Source organism: Trachinotus anak, unplaced genomic scaffold, assembly GCF_046630095.1.
Source record: "Trachinotus anak isolate AG129_WGS33_773 ecotype Australia unplaced genomic scaffold, CSIRO_AGI_Tana_v1 ptg000002l, whole genome shotgun sequence".
NCBI classification, from domain to species: domain Eukaryota; kingdom Metazoa; phylum Chordata; class Actinopteri; order Carangiformes; family Carangidae; genus Trachinotus; species Trachinotus anak.
This window is the reverse complement of record NW_027273853.1, coordinates 4,566,271-4,579,906: the sequence shown is the minus strand read 5'-3', so window position 1 is coordinate 4,579,906 and position 13,636 is coordinate 4,566,271. Positions and strand designations below refer to the sequence as shown.

The window sequence follows — 13,636 nt, the reverse complement described above, 5'->3', positions numbered from 1 at the left end:
CAAAGCTTGGTTGTGTGTTATTGGTAACGGCGAAGCCTCCAAATTCATAAGCTGTTCGATTTTTTTTTTTTTTGTTAAAAGAATATAATGCACACAGGAGTGCAAGGCCATCCTGGTAAATAGGCTTACATATTGATCGTGGTGTGACACAAATGAGAGATCACTGTGTGTTTCAAATGCTGCGCGGCAGAGAGCTCTTCAGGATTTCTCTGCGCCTCTTCCAAGTCTTTTTTTCCCCCCTGACTCTTGAGCAGCATGTGTTCACCTAGGTTGACACTTAAAACATGGTTTTGTTCAGAGTCCTCTTGCAGTATGCCCAGATTTGATCATCGGCACTCAGATGGCGAGCACATTAAAGCCTGAACAATGCCGTCCCTTGCCTCGTCCACCGCCTCCTGCTGAAAAGGCTTCAGTCAGCTGAGCTCTCCCAGGTTAGATTGGCTGTATGATCAAATGGAACAGACCCTATTAGCCACTGAGCGCTCACTTAGCCTAACATGGCTGACCCCTCTGTGCACTGCAGCCGGGAGGTAAAGTGTGGATGATGTCGTTGTTAGCCTTTGTGCTGTGCTCACCCCCTGTCGGCACACTGCTAGCTGTCCGCCGCTCAGAGGAGCCCTAAGTGCCTGTGACAGTTCTAATGAATAGACATGGCCTTGCTTTGCAATGTGGGAGATTTTCTTTTTTTTTCCACCCAACTGCCGCCTCAGCTTTTAAAAGCTTTACCAAGAACTCTTCAAGACTCTGTCAGCTAGCTGTGTTACCACGGCCGGCTGCTGCACGTACAATCCTTTTTTGCCTGGTGACTTCCACAACACACGAGCTGAGTGGGTGAAGGTCCGATGTCTTCTCAACAGTTTTGCATTTATGTTGAGTTGCGCCTGTATTGTGCGTAGCTTTAGATATAAAGGCTTGCTGCATACAAAGGGCTTCCTCTGTACTGTTAAAGCTCTTAAACTGGTAGGCTGGTTATTGAATAGAGTGTTCAAGGCCAGGATGAGGGAACATCAGAGGGAAAAATGTGGGCACCGGACATGCTGTTGAATGGAAACACTCCTCTATCCTCTGTCATTTCGTTGCTAAAAATACGAGATAGAGAGGATAGGAAATAAAAGCCTGGAATAAACAGAGAAATAACCTTAACAATATGCTGTCTCTTAACATTGATAGGTGCCTTGTTAGCAATCATTAATCTGAATTCACCTTGTCTCCTTGAGCCCTCAACACAATGAGGGAAATGCGATCAGGAGTGGACACATTTATCAAACCAAACCATTTTGGGATGCTGCCTGATGGACATTAAACCCTGTGAAGTGTGCAATCAAGCTTCCTTAGTTTGAAATGACTGAATTACCATGATCTGTATTGTTGTGCCTCCGCGGGGCTGACCCACTGATAACGGGCCCTGGCATGGGCACGGTGCCCTCGTGCCAACTTAGTCAGCCATCTAATGTGCCTAGAGCGGCTCTGGTGCCTGGCAAACACTTAACATCACTCTAATCCCTGCTGCCCCCTCCAATCCCCCTGAGCCTGTATGACTTACTGTACAATTCATGTGTTTCATTTGCAAATGAGCTCAGGCTCAATTACCACCACACTGCTCCAGAGTGGTTATAAAGCAGACACCTGTTTGATTAATTTATCATTAAACTAAAGTAATTAAACTTTAGTCTCAGTCTTAAGGACACATCTCTTGTCTAAGTTCTAAAATATGATAGAAGAACCACACATCTGCTTTTCACTACAGCGATTAAAGGTCCCATATTTTACACTTTTTTTTTAGTATTTAGAGCCAGCAGCAAAATGGTGGAAAACCATGATTTGTCCAAAATGAAGTTAAAGGTCCCATATTTTGTTGATATCCATAAGAAGATATGTTTGTGGTTTTAAGAACCAAAAACCATCTCAGTGTAGTTTTTTCATCTCCTCTCTCAGGCTTCTCTCTGGAGCTCTAGTAACAACAGGTCAGTCGGCCAATCAGAAGAGAGGATCTGAGCCTTTCTAAGTGATCAAATAAAAATATAACCGGATGGAAGGAACCGGATGGGACGATGGGACGAGGCTTCAGTGTTCCTCTCACAGATCCGATGGGACGTTGCTCTCTCATGTTTTTTCATCATTGACAATGTTGACAGGCAGTCAGACGCTATTTGACAGTTACCCATCAGTCTCAATACAGATTTGCACACCATCATTTGAGTCCATATCATTATTTCTTTGACCTCACCTCAGTGCATACACTAGATATTTATATAAGCCCCAACTACAATTTCAGATTTGTGACACCACCAGCTGCCCCTCCCATCATATGGAAACAGGCAACATCATAGCCTCCAATCTGGCATTAGTGGCTACACGATGATGCATTTCTAGTATCCAACAAACCCAACTTTCTTTTCATAAGTCATCATGACTGTCTTGAATTGATTTATCTTTGCGGAAACTTGAACTTATAATTACTTAACATAATCAAGTGTAAAACACAAAGCCTTTTACTGTACTTCCCCACATCTTTTTTCCTGCCTCAACATCCTGCCTCAGTCTGAAATATGTGGAATAACAGCAGCAATGCACAATTAAAGGCTGTGAAAACATGTTTCCTCAATTAGCTTCTAATGATGAGAAATGTTGTCCTACACTTTTCACAAAAAGATTTCTTCATTTCATGACAGATTCCTGTATTTGTACATGTGCTCTTGGTTGGAAAAAGGTGGTGTCATAAATTCACCAATCAGAATTTAGCCATATTTGACAAAGCCTGAGGAGCCATTCGCTTGTGTTTCCAAGCCACTGTCAGTCAAATCTGATCAAACCACGCCCACCCTGTCCTGATGAAGAGTTTTTAAAGTGGTAAAAAAAAAAAAATACCCATGGTTGTTTTTTTCATTTACTTAAGTAAAACGAGGCTTTGTAAACAAGTTTTTATGAGCTTCTTATTCTCTTCACAAAGTCACCAGAGAAAAGCTATTGTGTCTTTACTATATTTAACAAATAAATAACACTGTGAACTACAATAAACAATAAGGGGAAAAAGTTTGCAGTCGCATAAATCTATATCCTCCACACTTGCACTGTTTTGAGACCAGCTTCTTGTGCAGCTACTGTTTTATGAGCCTTGTCATTGCACTGTGTGTTTAAGCCTGCCTTGTCCAGTTTGGAGGAGTCTGTGCTGTGTCTTGAGTTTAGGCCAGGCCAGAACTGGGCACCCAATCACCCATATAATGGCTTCCCCAGCTGGAAGAGGAGGTCAGAGCGAGGCCAAGCCTTCATCTAACCCTGCTGCTCTGTGACAATAGAGACATTCTGCCAGGCTTCGCTTTGTTCTCTCTCGCTGCTGAAAGCCTGTTTCAACATCTCTGCTGTTACCGCCACTCAAACTGTGGAAAGTGTGTTCTCCTGTGGAAGGGGGTGTGGTTAGCTGACAGGGTTAGGATAGATGTGCCAACATGTGCATCCTCTTGTGCATTCAGCGTGAACACCTGTGTTGCTTAAGTTAAGTGATGCTCTACCTGAAATCAAACATTAGCTGTGAGGTTCCACTTTTGAAGAAATGGGTGTTTCTTTGAATTAGCAGCTTAACCGTTAGCTCAGGCCTGTCAGTAATACTATTTGAAGGTTAAACCATCTGTAGGCTTTTTCACCTAAGCTGCAGATGACGCTACAGTACATGACCAAACTTTTGCCTTACAAGGCTTGTGAGCCCCGTGTGCCTGAACTCTGTGTGTGTGTGTGTGTATGTGAGGGCTTATAGATTCATACACTCAGGTGGAAGTAGTTGTGATGACAGCTTAACAGCCGAGTTGGGTCGGCCCTGAGAGTTAAGCTTATTGGCTAATTAACAAGGTCTTGGCTCTGGCACTATGTTTGCCCTCCTCTATGGGATTGGCAGCTTGAGCTGTGATTGTGTGCAGGCAGAGGCTTTGTGTCTGTGTGTGTGTGTGTGTGTGTGTGTGTGTGTGTGTGTGTGTGTGTGTGTGTGTGTGTGTGTGTGTGTGTGAGATCAGCGTTTGGGACACTGTTAAAGTCCCCCACCCAACTATTAGGGGCAACAGGGCAGCATGGTGTGTGTAGAAATGTGTGTATTTTATCCAGACATAGACCTCATTCTTTCATCTTGAACTTTTAATCTACACACTGTCGCTGCGTGTGGTGGTCAGCGCTGCTCTCCTCGGCTCTGCCAACAGCCCAACTCCCTCTGGACTCCTTGTGGTTGGGTTCAGTCTCTTCCTCTGTAATTGATAGGGATCTCTTTACTAATGATCAGCCACAGCCTGTTTGTCTTGAATACAAATACAGGCAGTGGGACATGCCTGGTAGCCCTCTCCTGCTCAGTTTGGCCGCTGGCCAGCCAGCATATGGTACGGGCGCATGCAATGTGGTTTGCTGGAACAGTTTTGAATCACGTCCAAAAGAATCAGATTAAATTGTGATTTTATCAAGTCGTTGTTTTTTACTAGGATTTCAGTGAGATGCCAAATTGTTCACCTGATAATTTTAGCATCTGGCGAAGGCTGATATGATGAAAGTGTAATGAAAGATGGATCATGATGGACTTGAATCTGATGAAATACAAACTGAGATGAAAACTGTTTCCAATGAACAGTCACCATACATGGCTTTAATACTAAGTGCACTGCATCTCAAATTAACTTTCCATTTGTCCAGATATGTTCTTTTTCTGACGCAAGTATTGGATGTTAAAAATGAAGAATGCAATAAATATAAAAATAAAAACAGCATTAGCAGGACAAATAATTTCTGTCATTAATGAATCCTCTGGTGCATAATCACTCAACTGATGCTGTGTCTCAATTCATCTTCTTCCATACTCACAAGTGCATTCACGTTGACAGGTACAGCAACATGCAATGCACAATAAGTAACTGAATGGTGCACTCAAAAAGGTCAAAGCAGTGAATGTAAAAAAACCGGACACTCACCCTCGACGGTCGCCATCTTGGCTGCGTAGCAGAAAGTGAGGGACCACCAAAAGATTACCACCAAGGAAGAAGGACACGTTGACGGCGCGGATGAGCAGAAACATTCATTTTCAAGTCATGTGAGCAAAACAGCCGGCAGATATTTTTTGGCGAGCAACAATCACAGTCACTTGTTGCGATCGTTGCTGCACCGGTGAGTGTACTTTGTACACAGTGTACCACATGTGAGTGTACTGAGTGAAGTACCTGATTTGAGACACAGCAGTGGTTCACAGTTTTCAGTGCAGCTCTAAATATAACTTAGCATCACCGCAGACTGAACATCGTCTTCTGGACCCCGAGAACACAGCAACATTTGGATTCATGGAAACATAAAAATTAATTTGGAAAGTTCTTAAAAATATGAAGATTTTTCAAAGAAAAACCAAAAACCAAACCAAAACTAAGCCTTACTAAAAGTGCATTGATTTTTTTTTTTTTTTTTAAATATGCCAAATCAATCTTGAACTAACACTGAGTTTTGCAAAACAATCTTCACAGATGACACAAAGAGAAGCTGTGTCACATCTCATCCTGTCCACTTTTCTGATGTGGACGTGTCAATAGGATAAGGATTTGGGCGGGGGGAAGGGGGGGGGTGAGCTGTGGACTTACCACGCCCCCCCCCCCCCCCCTCCCCCCTCACTGATATTTGGCTCCCTGACCTCCACCATCTCTCTTCTGTGACCCAAACCCACATCAGCTCCCCCGAGGGCCTGACCCAAAACAACGCTTCTATTGTGTCTGAACCACACATTGCGCTGTGTGGATGTATGAGTGTATGTCTGTGTCGATGTGTGTGTGTTTGTGTGTGTGTGCTAAGTAGGCTAGGGTTTCATATAACATGCCTAAAGTGGAACCAGAGGTCTGGGTCTTGAACTGATGTTTTGGAAGCGTGCGTTTGACAAAGAAGCAATTTTGCACCCTGGACGTGAGCGTTGTTATTGTTTTATTTATTAACCACTACTTTGATAGTTTAAGACCAATTCAAATGAGTTCCAAGTTCACTGATGAAAAAGTTTTGCTCCATTCACTTTAAATACAAGAGCCACGGGTCATTTCTATTCATAAACAGACTGTTTACATACACTTTATTTTCCCAAAAAAATGAAAAACCCTGAAAAATACGACAGCAGACAAAAAGAAATAAAATATTATACAAAATACAAGTGCTCCTTCATTAAGCATTGAATAGATGTGTCATTTAAATTAATTAAATCCAAAGTGAATGACCTTGTTGCTGCTGTGGTGCGTATATGCCCAAGCTACAGTACAGTTCTCACAGCCTGGCAGTCACTCGAATGTTCTTGGAAAACATCTGAAAATGTTGGGGCTTTTATTTCTTCTTAAAACAGGTGATAGTTGAGAAATTAAAATCAGCTACTCAGCCTTCTCTGAGCTGTGGTGTCATGTCTAACTCTGCCTTTCCTCAGAGGACAAAGCTGCACCCTGTGGTTCTCGAACCTTCAGTGGTGGTTGGTGTCAGTGCTGTAATGCAGGGCGGGCCTGACCTCTCAGGCTGCACAGCGGGGCTCAGCAGCCCAGCTTTTCTAGCATTAAACTCACACCTTCGGTAGAAACCCTATCCTTTGTCTTAATTCAGGGCTGCAGGGCTTTGGCCCCGCGCCCTCTGCAGCGCAGACGCCTCATATCACATAAAGTACTTTAAACTGCTGCGAGGCAGTATTTTTAGCACGGGTGGTACGTAGTGGGACTCAAAGCCCCAGCCGGGTGATGCTGGGGCCTGACTTATTTCTCTAAGCTGCAGGTAAAGTGAAATACAGTAATTACATTTTGTATATGTTATAGGTCAAAGGTCATGGCTCCAGTTTCACCACTCACTGTAAACCCAAAAGATGATCTTCAGCTCCTGCATTTTATTTTGTTCAGGTCAGAAGATTAAAATACTACAATCATGAAATAAGCAGCAAACGTTGCATCAACCCAACATGCTCTGAATTTTACATCAGTGACAGTTATTATATCCCTTTGCTGTAATAACCTTTTTAATATGTTGTAGTGATCCAGTGTGATACAGTAAAGTCTATGTAATATGGTCATTGTTCTGTTATAAGCATCATGAATGAACCTGGATCAGAGCGCTGGACCATACTCGTAGCTTCAGCTCCAATATGCTCTTTCCTACAGTTCACCAGAGCCTAAACAATAACAAACAAGGTGACTATAAGATTTCTGATCATCGATTCACTGCTCCAGTCATTTTTTGAATAAAATGCATTGGTTCAGCTTCTCCAGTGTCAGTATTTTCTTTTTTTTCCTACTCTTATGTGAGAGTGAACTTCATATGGTTGGGTTGTTATCTGTTAGCCAAACACATGGGAAATTGAGATTGGCATTTTCACTGTTTTCAGACATTTTTTTTTTTTTTTGACCAATCAATCAATTGAGAAATGAAGAAAATAATTGTCAGATGACTTGATGAAGAAAGTGATAGCTTGTTGTAGTTAACTGGAGGAATTACAGTCGATTCTACTGCTGCATGGTTTTTTAGTTTGACCTGGACTAGAGCATCATGCAAAGATAACATGTGGCTCCTACAGGTGGCCCCCTCTGTCAGGACAGACTGGGTGTAACGCTGGGCAGCAGAGGCAACGTGTGTGTGTGTGTGTGTGTGTCTGTGTGTGAAGGGGGGTCATGTATGATGGGTTACACAGGCCTTTCTATCTCTCAGAACACCCACCCCCCGCAGCCAGCCTGCTTTCTCAGGCCATGTTCTGCGACAAGAGAGTCTGGGTGTCATCTGACAGATGAAAATAGTGTGTGAAATGGAGACTGTGCTAACACGCAGCCGGGCTAACCACTCTGCAGTTTAATGGTTTTACAACACTGAGCAAGCAGCGCGTGGACATTCAACGTGTGTGTGTGTGTGTGTGTGTGTGTGTGTGTGTGTGTGTGTGTGTGTGTGTGTGTGTGTGTGTGCGCGTGTGTGTGTGTGTGTGTGTGTGTGTGTTATGCACTCTCTCTGTGGCATTATACGTCTCAGCAGTGTAGCGGTATTCTTTAATCAGTGTGTGTGGTGCACATGTATGTTCTTCAGAGTGCAACAGTGTTCTCACATCAGTGTGTGTGTGTGTGTGTGTGTGTGTGTGTGTGTGTGTGTTTCCTCCTCCTGGCTGGCCTGTCTTCTCATGTTTGGACATATGTTGAGTTTTATTTCACTGAGACATCAATCCTGCTGGCCAGCTGTTAGGACAGCTGCTCTCTCTGTGCCTCTCGCTCTGTTTCTCTCTTTCACCCTCACTCTCACTTTATCTCTGAATCTTTCTCTCTCTGCCTTTTTCTGTTGGTCTTCTCTCCCTCTTTCTCATCCGTTCTCTTTAAATCACTGTCTTTCTTTCATTCTGTCATGTCTTTCTTTCTTTCTTTCTTTCTTTCTTTCTTTCTTTCTTTCTTTCTTTCTTTCTTTCTTTCTGTCCTCCCTCTCTCCGATGCTGTGGGTTTTGCAGCTGAAGTTGCACCACTGACATAAATTTGGAAGTGCAAAGTGTAGCTGTCAGCTTCCATTTACACACACTCAGTAGCAAAGTGAAGACACGAAATGGTTTTTTTCCGCCGTGTGTGCGTTACACAAACATCAGGAGCCCGCTCGAACATTGGCCTTTGTTATTTTTAACATTAACTAATTTTTCAGATTAATGTTTTTTTCTCTTTACCTTGGCATTCGGCTGCAGACTCCACAGTTCCTGAGCTCTGGCACAGTACATAATGCAACGTGTGTGAGAGAGAGAGAGTGAAAGAGACACTGTTTCCATCCAAATGTCAAGTGCATTATAAGGAACCCTTTGAAATATCATCAGATATAAAACAGAATAAAACAGTCAAATAAACTGGCTTTATGCATAAAAAAGTCGCACAAGAATTGCTATTGAAATGAAGGTCACATTTCATATCTTCACCTGAAGTCAGACACAGAAAAATGTATCTATTATGATCATACAAGAACTATGGAGACTTGTTGTGTCATTATAGATAAGAAACAACATGTCTGATATTTCACAGAAGGTGTGATGACGCTTTCAGACATCGTTCAGCTGCTCAATGACGTGCACCCAAACTTCACAGAAAACTTGTTTCCAAGATGAGAAGCTCGTCTTCTGTAAAGAAGTGTGTAACTTTATCTGCTACGATACAGCAGGATGAGTTATTTTGTGCATTCTGGGAGTAAAAGTTCAGTTTATTTTCTGCACAGACGTTGATAAGTTATTGGAGCACTTCTGGGACTTCATCAGTGCAAGAGATGAACAGCTGCATTAGAAAATATCTGGTGCTGTGATTTAAAGTCAAAGGTACAAACATTTGCAAATAAAGAGACAGTTTGGATCTTTATGCTAAGCTAAGCTAATCACCTGCTGTCTGGTTTCAAGCTTGTCATCTAAGCATATTTATCGAAGTGTCTAACTCCAACTCTTGAACTTTATGGTAAGAAACATCTGTGTGCATCACTGTCTACAAGTATAGACATAAAACGTTAAGCAATTTAATTCAGATCACTTTCAGACTCTGAGTTGATTTTGGATGAATTTGGCAACTATGGCAGCAAACTTCTTCATAGCAACAACAGCTGATGTTTATGGCTGCAGCAGTGGAAAAAAACATGATTTCCCCAAAATGAAGTTAAAGGTCTTTTGCAGTGTTGATATCCAGAAGAAGATATATTTGTGGCTTTAAGAACCAAAAACCATCTCACAGTTTTTTTCAGTTGCTTCTCTCTGAAGCTCTAGCATCAACAGGTTGGTGAGCCAATCAGAAAAGAAGTTCTGAGCCTCTCTTCGATTGGCTGACTGAGTGATTGAATTAACCTACAGCAGATTTCAGGTAAACACTCAGAGAAACCAAATCCTGCAGGATTGGATGATGGGTCCAAGTGGGCGGGGCATGGGGCATGGCCAAGAGCAGTGACTGCTTAGTTATGACATCACAAAGTTCCAGAAGTCCTGACGGCTGGTTTTAAGGCTCAGTTTCTGAATACAGGCTGTGTGCATTTCTCTGTGGACTGAGGCTGAGGCAGTATTAATATAGAACCTAGACCTGCTTTATAATCAAAAACACATGGACATCTACCTTTATACAATATGGGACCTTTAAGGTAAGTAAAACTGGCGGCCATAACATAAACCTTTCTACCAGTTGTACCAATGTTATTCTGGAGACTCCTCCAATTATTATGTTGAAAAACACTGGGGATATAATTAAAGCTAAACTTTGACAGGGCACCATGCTACAGCTTTGCTCTACTTAGGACATTTTACTGAATATTCGTTCCATGAGAAGCTTCTGTCCACATGGAAACAGAGAGAGAGACAGAAAAACAGACAGAGGGAAACGCGAGAGACTGAGTCTGAGTGGAAGCCTGTGGCAGACTGTGTTGTTCTTGGCAGTAGGTGTTTGGGAGTGTTGATGCTTGCCTGCCACACACACACACACACACAGATACACACACAGATACACACACACACACACACACACACACACTTATTCACAGTAAGTTGCCTGTGGCTCATGTAAAACACCCATAACACCGTCTCTTGGCAGGTTGGCGTAGGGACAGGTGATAAAAGTGTGTTTACCCCAAACACTCGCCGCCTCGCTCGCTGCCTTGGCCCTGATTTACTACGACTTACTGTCTTCAAACACTTCTTATCTCCTTCACTTTCCTTCTGTCTCTCCTTCACTTCATTTTATTGCTCGCTCATCCCTTCTCTCTCGGCTCTTTCCTCGAAACCGTCTGGTTTATAACCAATTAGAAACTGATCTCTGGGTTAAGGTTAGAAAAACTTTTATGTCCAATAATTCTGGTGGGTTTTTTTTATTGAAGAGAATAAAGCAGGTGTCAAATGTTTTAAATAAAACATCTCAGTATCTATTGGTTTATCATCAATGTATTTTCATGTATCAGTATTTGTACATCATTTGGACTTAATTTGGGTTTTGCAGGGGCTTTCTCATGTTCTCCATACTTTCTTTTTCTCTTATACCCTCCCCCCTCTCATTCTTCCATTCTAGCTCATGACCCTGAGTACTTATGGAAGGTAAAGCAAGCATCTTCATCATCGTACTCCTCAGCTCACCTACCACATCGTTGTCTCCTCGCCTTTCCTGTGTTTCTCCTGCTTCCTTTCTTTCATCTGCTCTCCCTTCACTCCTCGCCCCATCCCTCCTCCCTCTCCCTGCTCTTCTTCAACTCATCCATCTCCGGCATTTCTCCTTCACTTGATAAAGAAGCCGGTGTTCAGACAGCGAGGAATTTTTATCCACCCTCCAATCTAAACACTACTTGATCCCCGAGTCAGTCTCGGGGACAGATAGAGAGCCATCTAGGGTAAAACATTTCCCTCTCATCCCTCTCTTCTTCTCCTCTTCCTTGTCCCCCTCCCCCATTTACACCCCCCCCCCAACCCCCACTGTCTCCTCGTCTGATCTGTTTATTGGTATGGGGGGTATAAATTGTGCATCAGAGTACACACACACTTGACTTATGCAGATGTGTCTCGGAGTTACAGGTTGTATTTTCCTCCCTAAGTGCTCCCATAAATTGTGCTCCCTAATTTTGTTTTATTCGCGGCCCGCTGAACGAGCGCACTTTAGGTCCCGTGATGAGAAAAAAAGGCCCCATCCAGCCTTCCCCGCTTCACGGACTGTAAATATCACCAATTGAAGCAAATGTACACAAATACATACCCAGTGGAGCCACTAAATCTGTAAAGAATCGGGTGGTTTCCTTTGTCCTGAGGGGAGGGAAATTGTATTAATTACCTTGTTTTACAGCAGTGTGGGCCATCTGTCTGGAAATACCCGCTGTTTCTCCCGCATGTGGGAAATCATCAGAAATCATTGTAGTTTTCAAGTTGTGTCTTTGTGTTGTAGCCTATGTGCCCCCCCCCCCCCCCCCCGTTTACACTGATCCCATGTGATCTGGATGGCTGCATTAGCTTATTTACAACAATTATAATCCGACTGTAAACATGCAAGGCTTTAATGGACTCAATGAGGAAGTTGTGCTCGGCCGGTGGACGGCATCTCATGACCACACAATGGGCCCATGCGCACAAACTAAACATTAAGCCATTCACAATAGGCCATGTGCCCTTATGAATGCCTATAGCGCCTTTTGTCAGGATAAAGGCACCACAAATGAGCTATTGTCTAAGTTAACCATTCTAAATCAGGCAAGACCTCAGGGGCATGTTTTCCACACAGCACCGAAGAATGTATCCCTTTTTTTGTGTGTGTATGTGTGTGTTTTTTGACATCCTTGGTGACTTCGGCATGGGGCCCTGTGTGACCATGACACCATCTGTGGTGCGTTCACTGGCACGCAAACCAGCGCATACACACACAAACTGAGGAGTGAAGGAGTAGATGAACATGTAGTTTCATATGTTGACACACTCACACACATAAAGGTTAAATCCTTAAGATTTCAGTCCAGTTGAGTTGGCGTCACATGTCAACCCTGTTTCCTAGAAATTACATTTACATACAATTAAACAGTTTTCCCAGTTATGTTGTGGGGGGCAACGTGTTCGCTCAAAGTGCATGACTGTCAAACCACAGAACAGAGTTTAGTCCCATCTGTAGGTCTGCAGTCAGGTTTATGTGTCAAAAGCACTGGGCTTGAGATGAAGGAAGCTGCAGATTAGGTTAAATGTAAATGAACACGTCTGAAGTTATGTGAACTTTTTGTGTATGAAACCAGCCCACCATCCTTTCCTAACCTTCACCAAGTGCTGTGAGTCCCCAAACATGGCCATTACAAGGTTAAGGTAATGAGGTTGCAGTCTTTCCTACATTATTATTGGCTGTTGCCTTAGTTGTATTTCAGTGTAATTTCTAGGAGACAGCCGCACATCTCAACAACCAGGGGTTAGGAAGAGCCATTGTTTGGTTAAGATAAAGAACATAATCAGCAGTGATGGCTGATGTTGTAAAACATTCAGCATGTGAAATACATGCATACAATAGGCTTCATCCAGCATGCGCACGCTTCATTTCCTGTGAATCTTGTGCCTGAAGACGTGACTCGAATCTTGCAAGTGGACACTGCCAGGAACATTGAAGTCTTTACACTTTAATGGCCATTTCTGAAAATTGTTGAGCATGACAATGATTAAAAATGGGTTATAAAGTTTTATGTTTGGTATATACAGTCTGAATCTGCAAGTGAACTGGTTACTATACCTGTCAAATGAATGTGGTGAAGTTAAAACTACAGTAATTCTCTCTGAGGTTGAGTGAAGTGAATGGAGCATAACATGGACAAATGTGACTGGTAAAGTAAATGTATTCAGTTACATTTCACCACTGATACCTGTGAGCGAGCCTACCTCACACTGTGCACGTCTGTCCGTCTTTCATGGACAATTCACTCACATAACTCTCAAACTCATGCTTGCACATGTGCAGTTGCGTGTGTCTCTGTTCATCTCTCTGCCATCCGCCTGGTGAAGAATTGAAAAGTTCCCATTGTTGGAGAAAAGTTCACAGCAGGACTCCAACTGAACAAATGAGACCTTATGAATCTTATGAGACCACGTGTCTCTGATGTCTATTATCCTGAGGCTATGAGACACATTGTGAGAAAGAAGACAGCCACAAATAAGACCCTGTGTCAAAAACAATGCAGACATTCTCATTTG

The 13,636-nt window shown here is 42.9% G+C and overlaps 1 protein-coding gene across 8 annotated transcripts in view; it reads left to right on the top strand.

Moving 5' to 3' along the window:
* The window catches only part of LOC139629084 (transcription factor SOX-6-like), a 117,639-nt gene that overhangs the window by 47,565 nt on the left and 56,438 nt on the right, over window positions 1–13,636 (top strand). Inside the window, exon 1 of one of the 8 annotated variants that reach the window (XM_071491518.1) lies at window positions 9,944–10,086. The exons of the other annotated variants lie outside the window; for them this stretch is intronic. The gene's annotated coding sequence lies outside the window, so the exon portion shown is untranslated. Of the gene's footprint in view, window positions 1–9,943; window positions 10,087–13,636 lie in introns of those variants that run through there. 8 annotated transcript variants of the gene reach the window in all.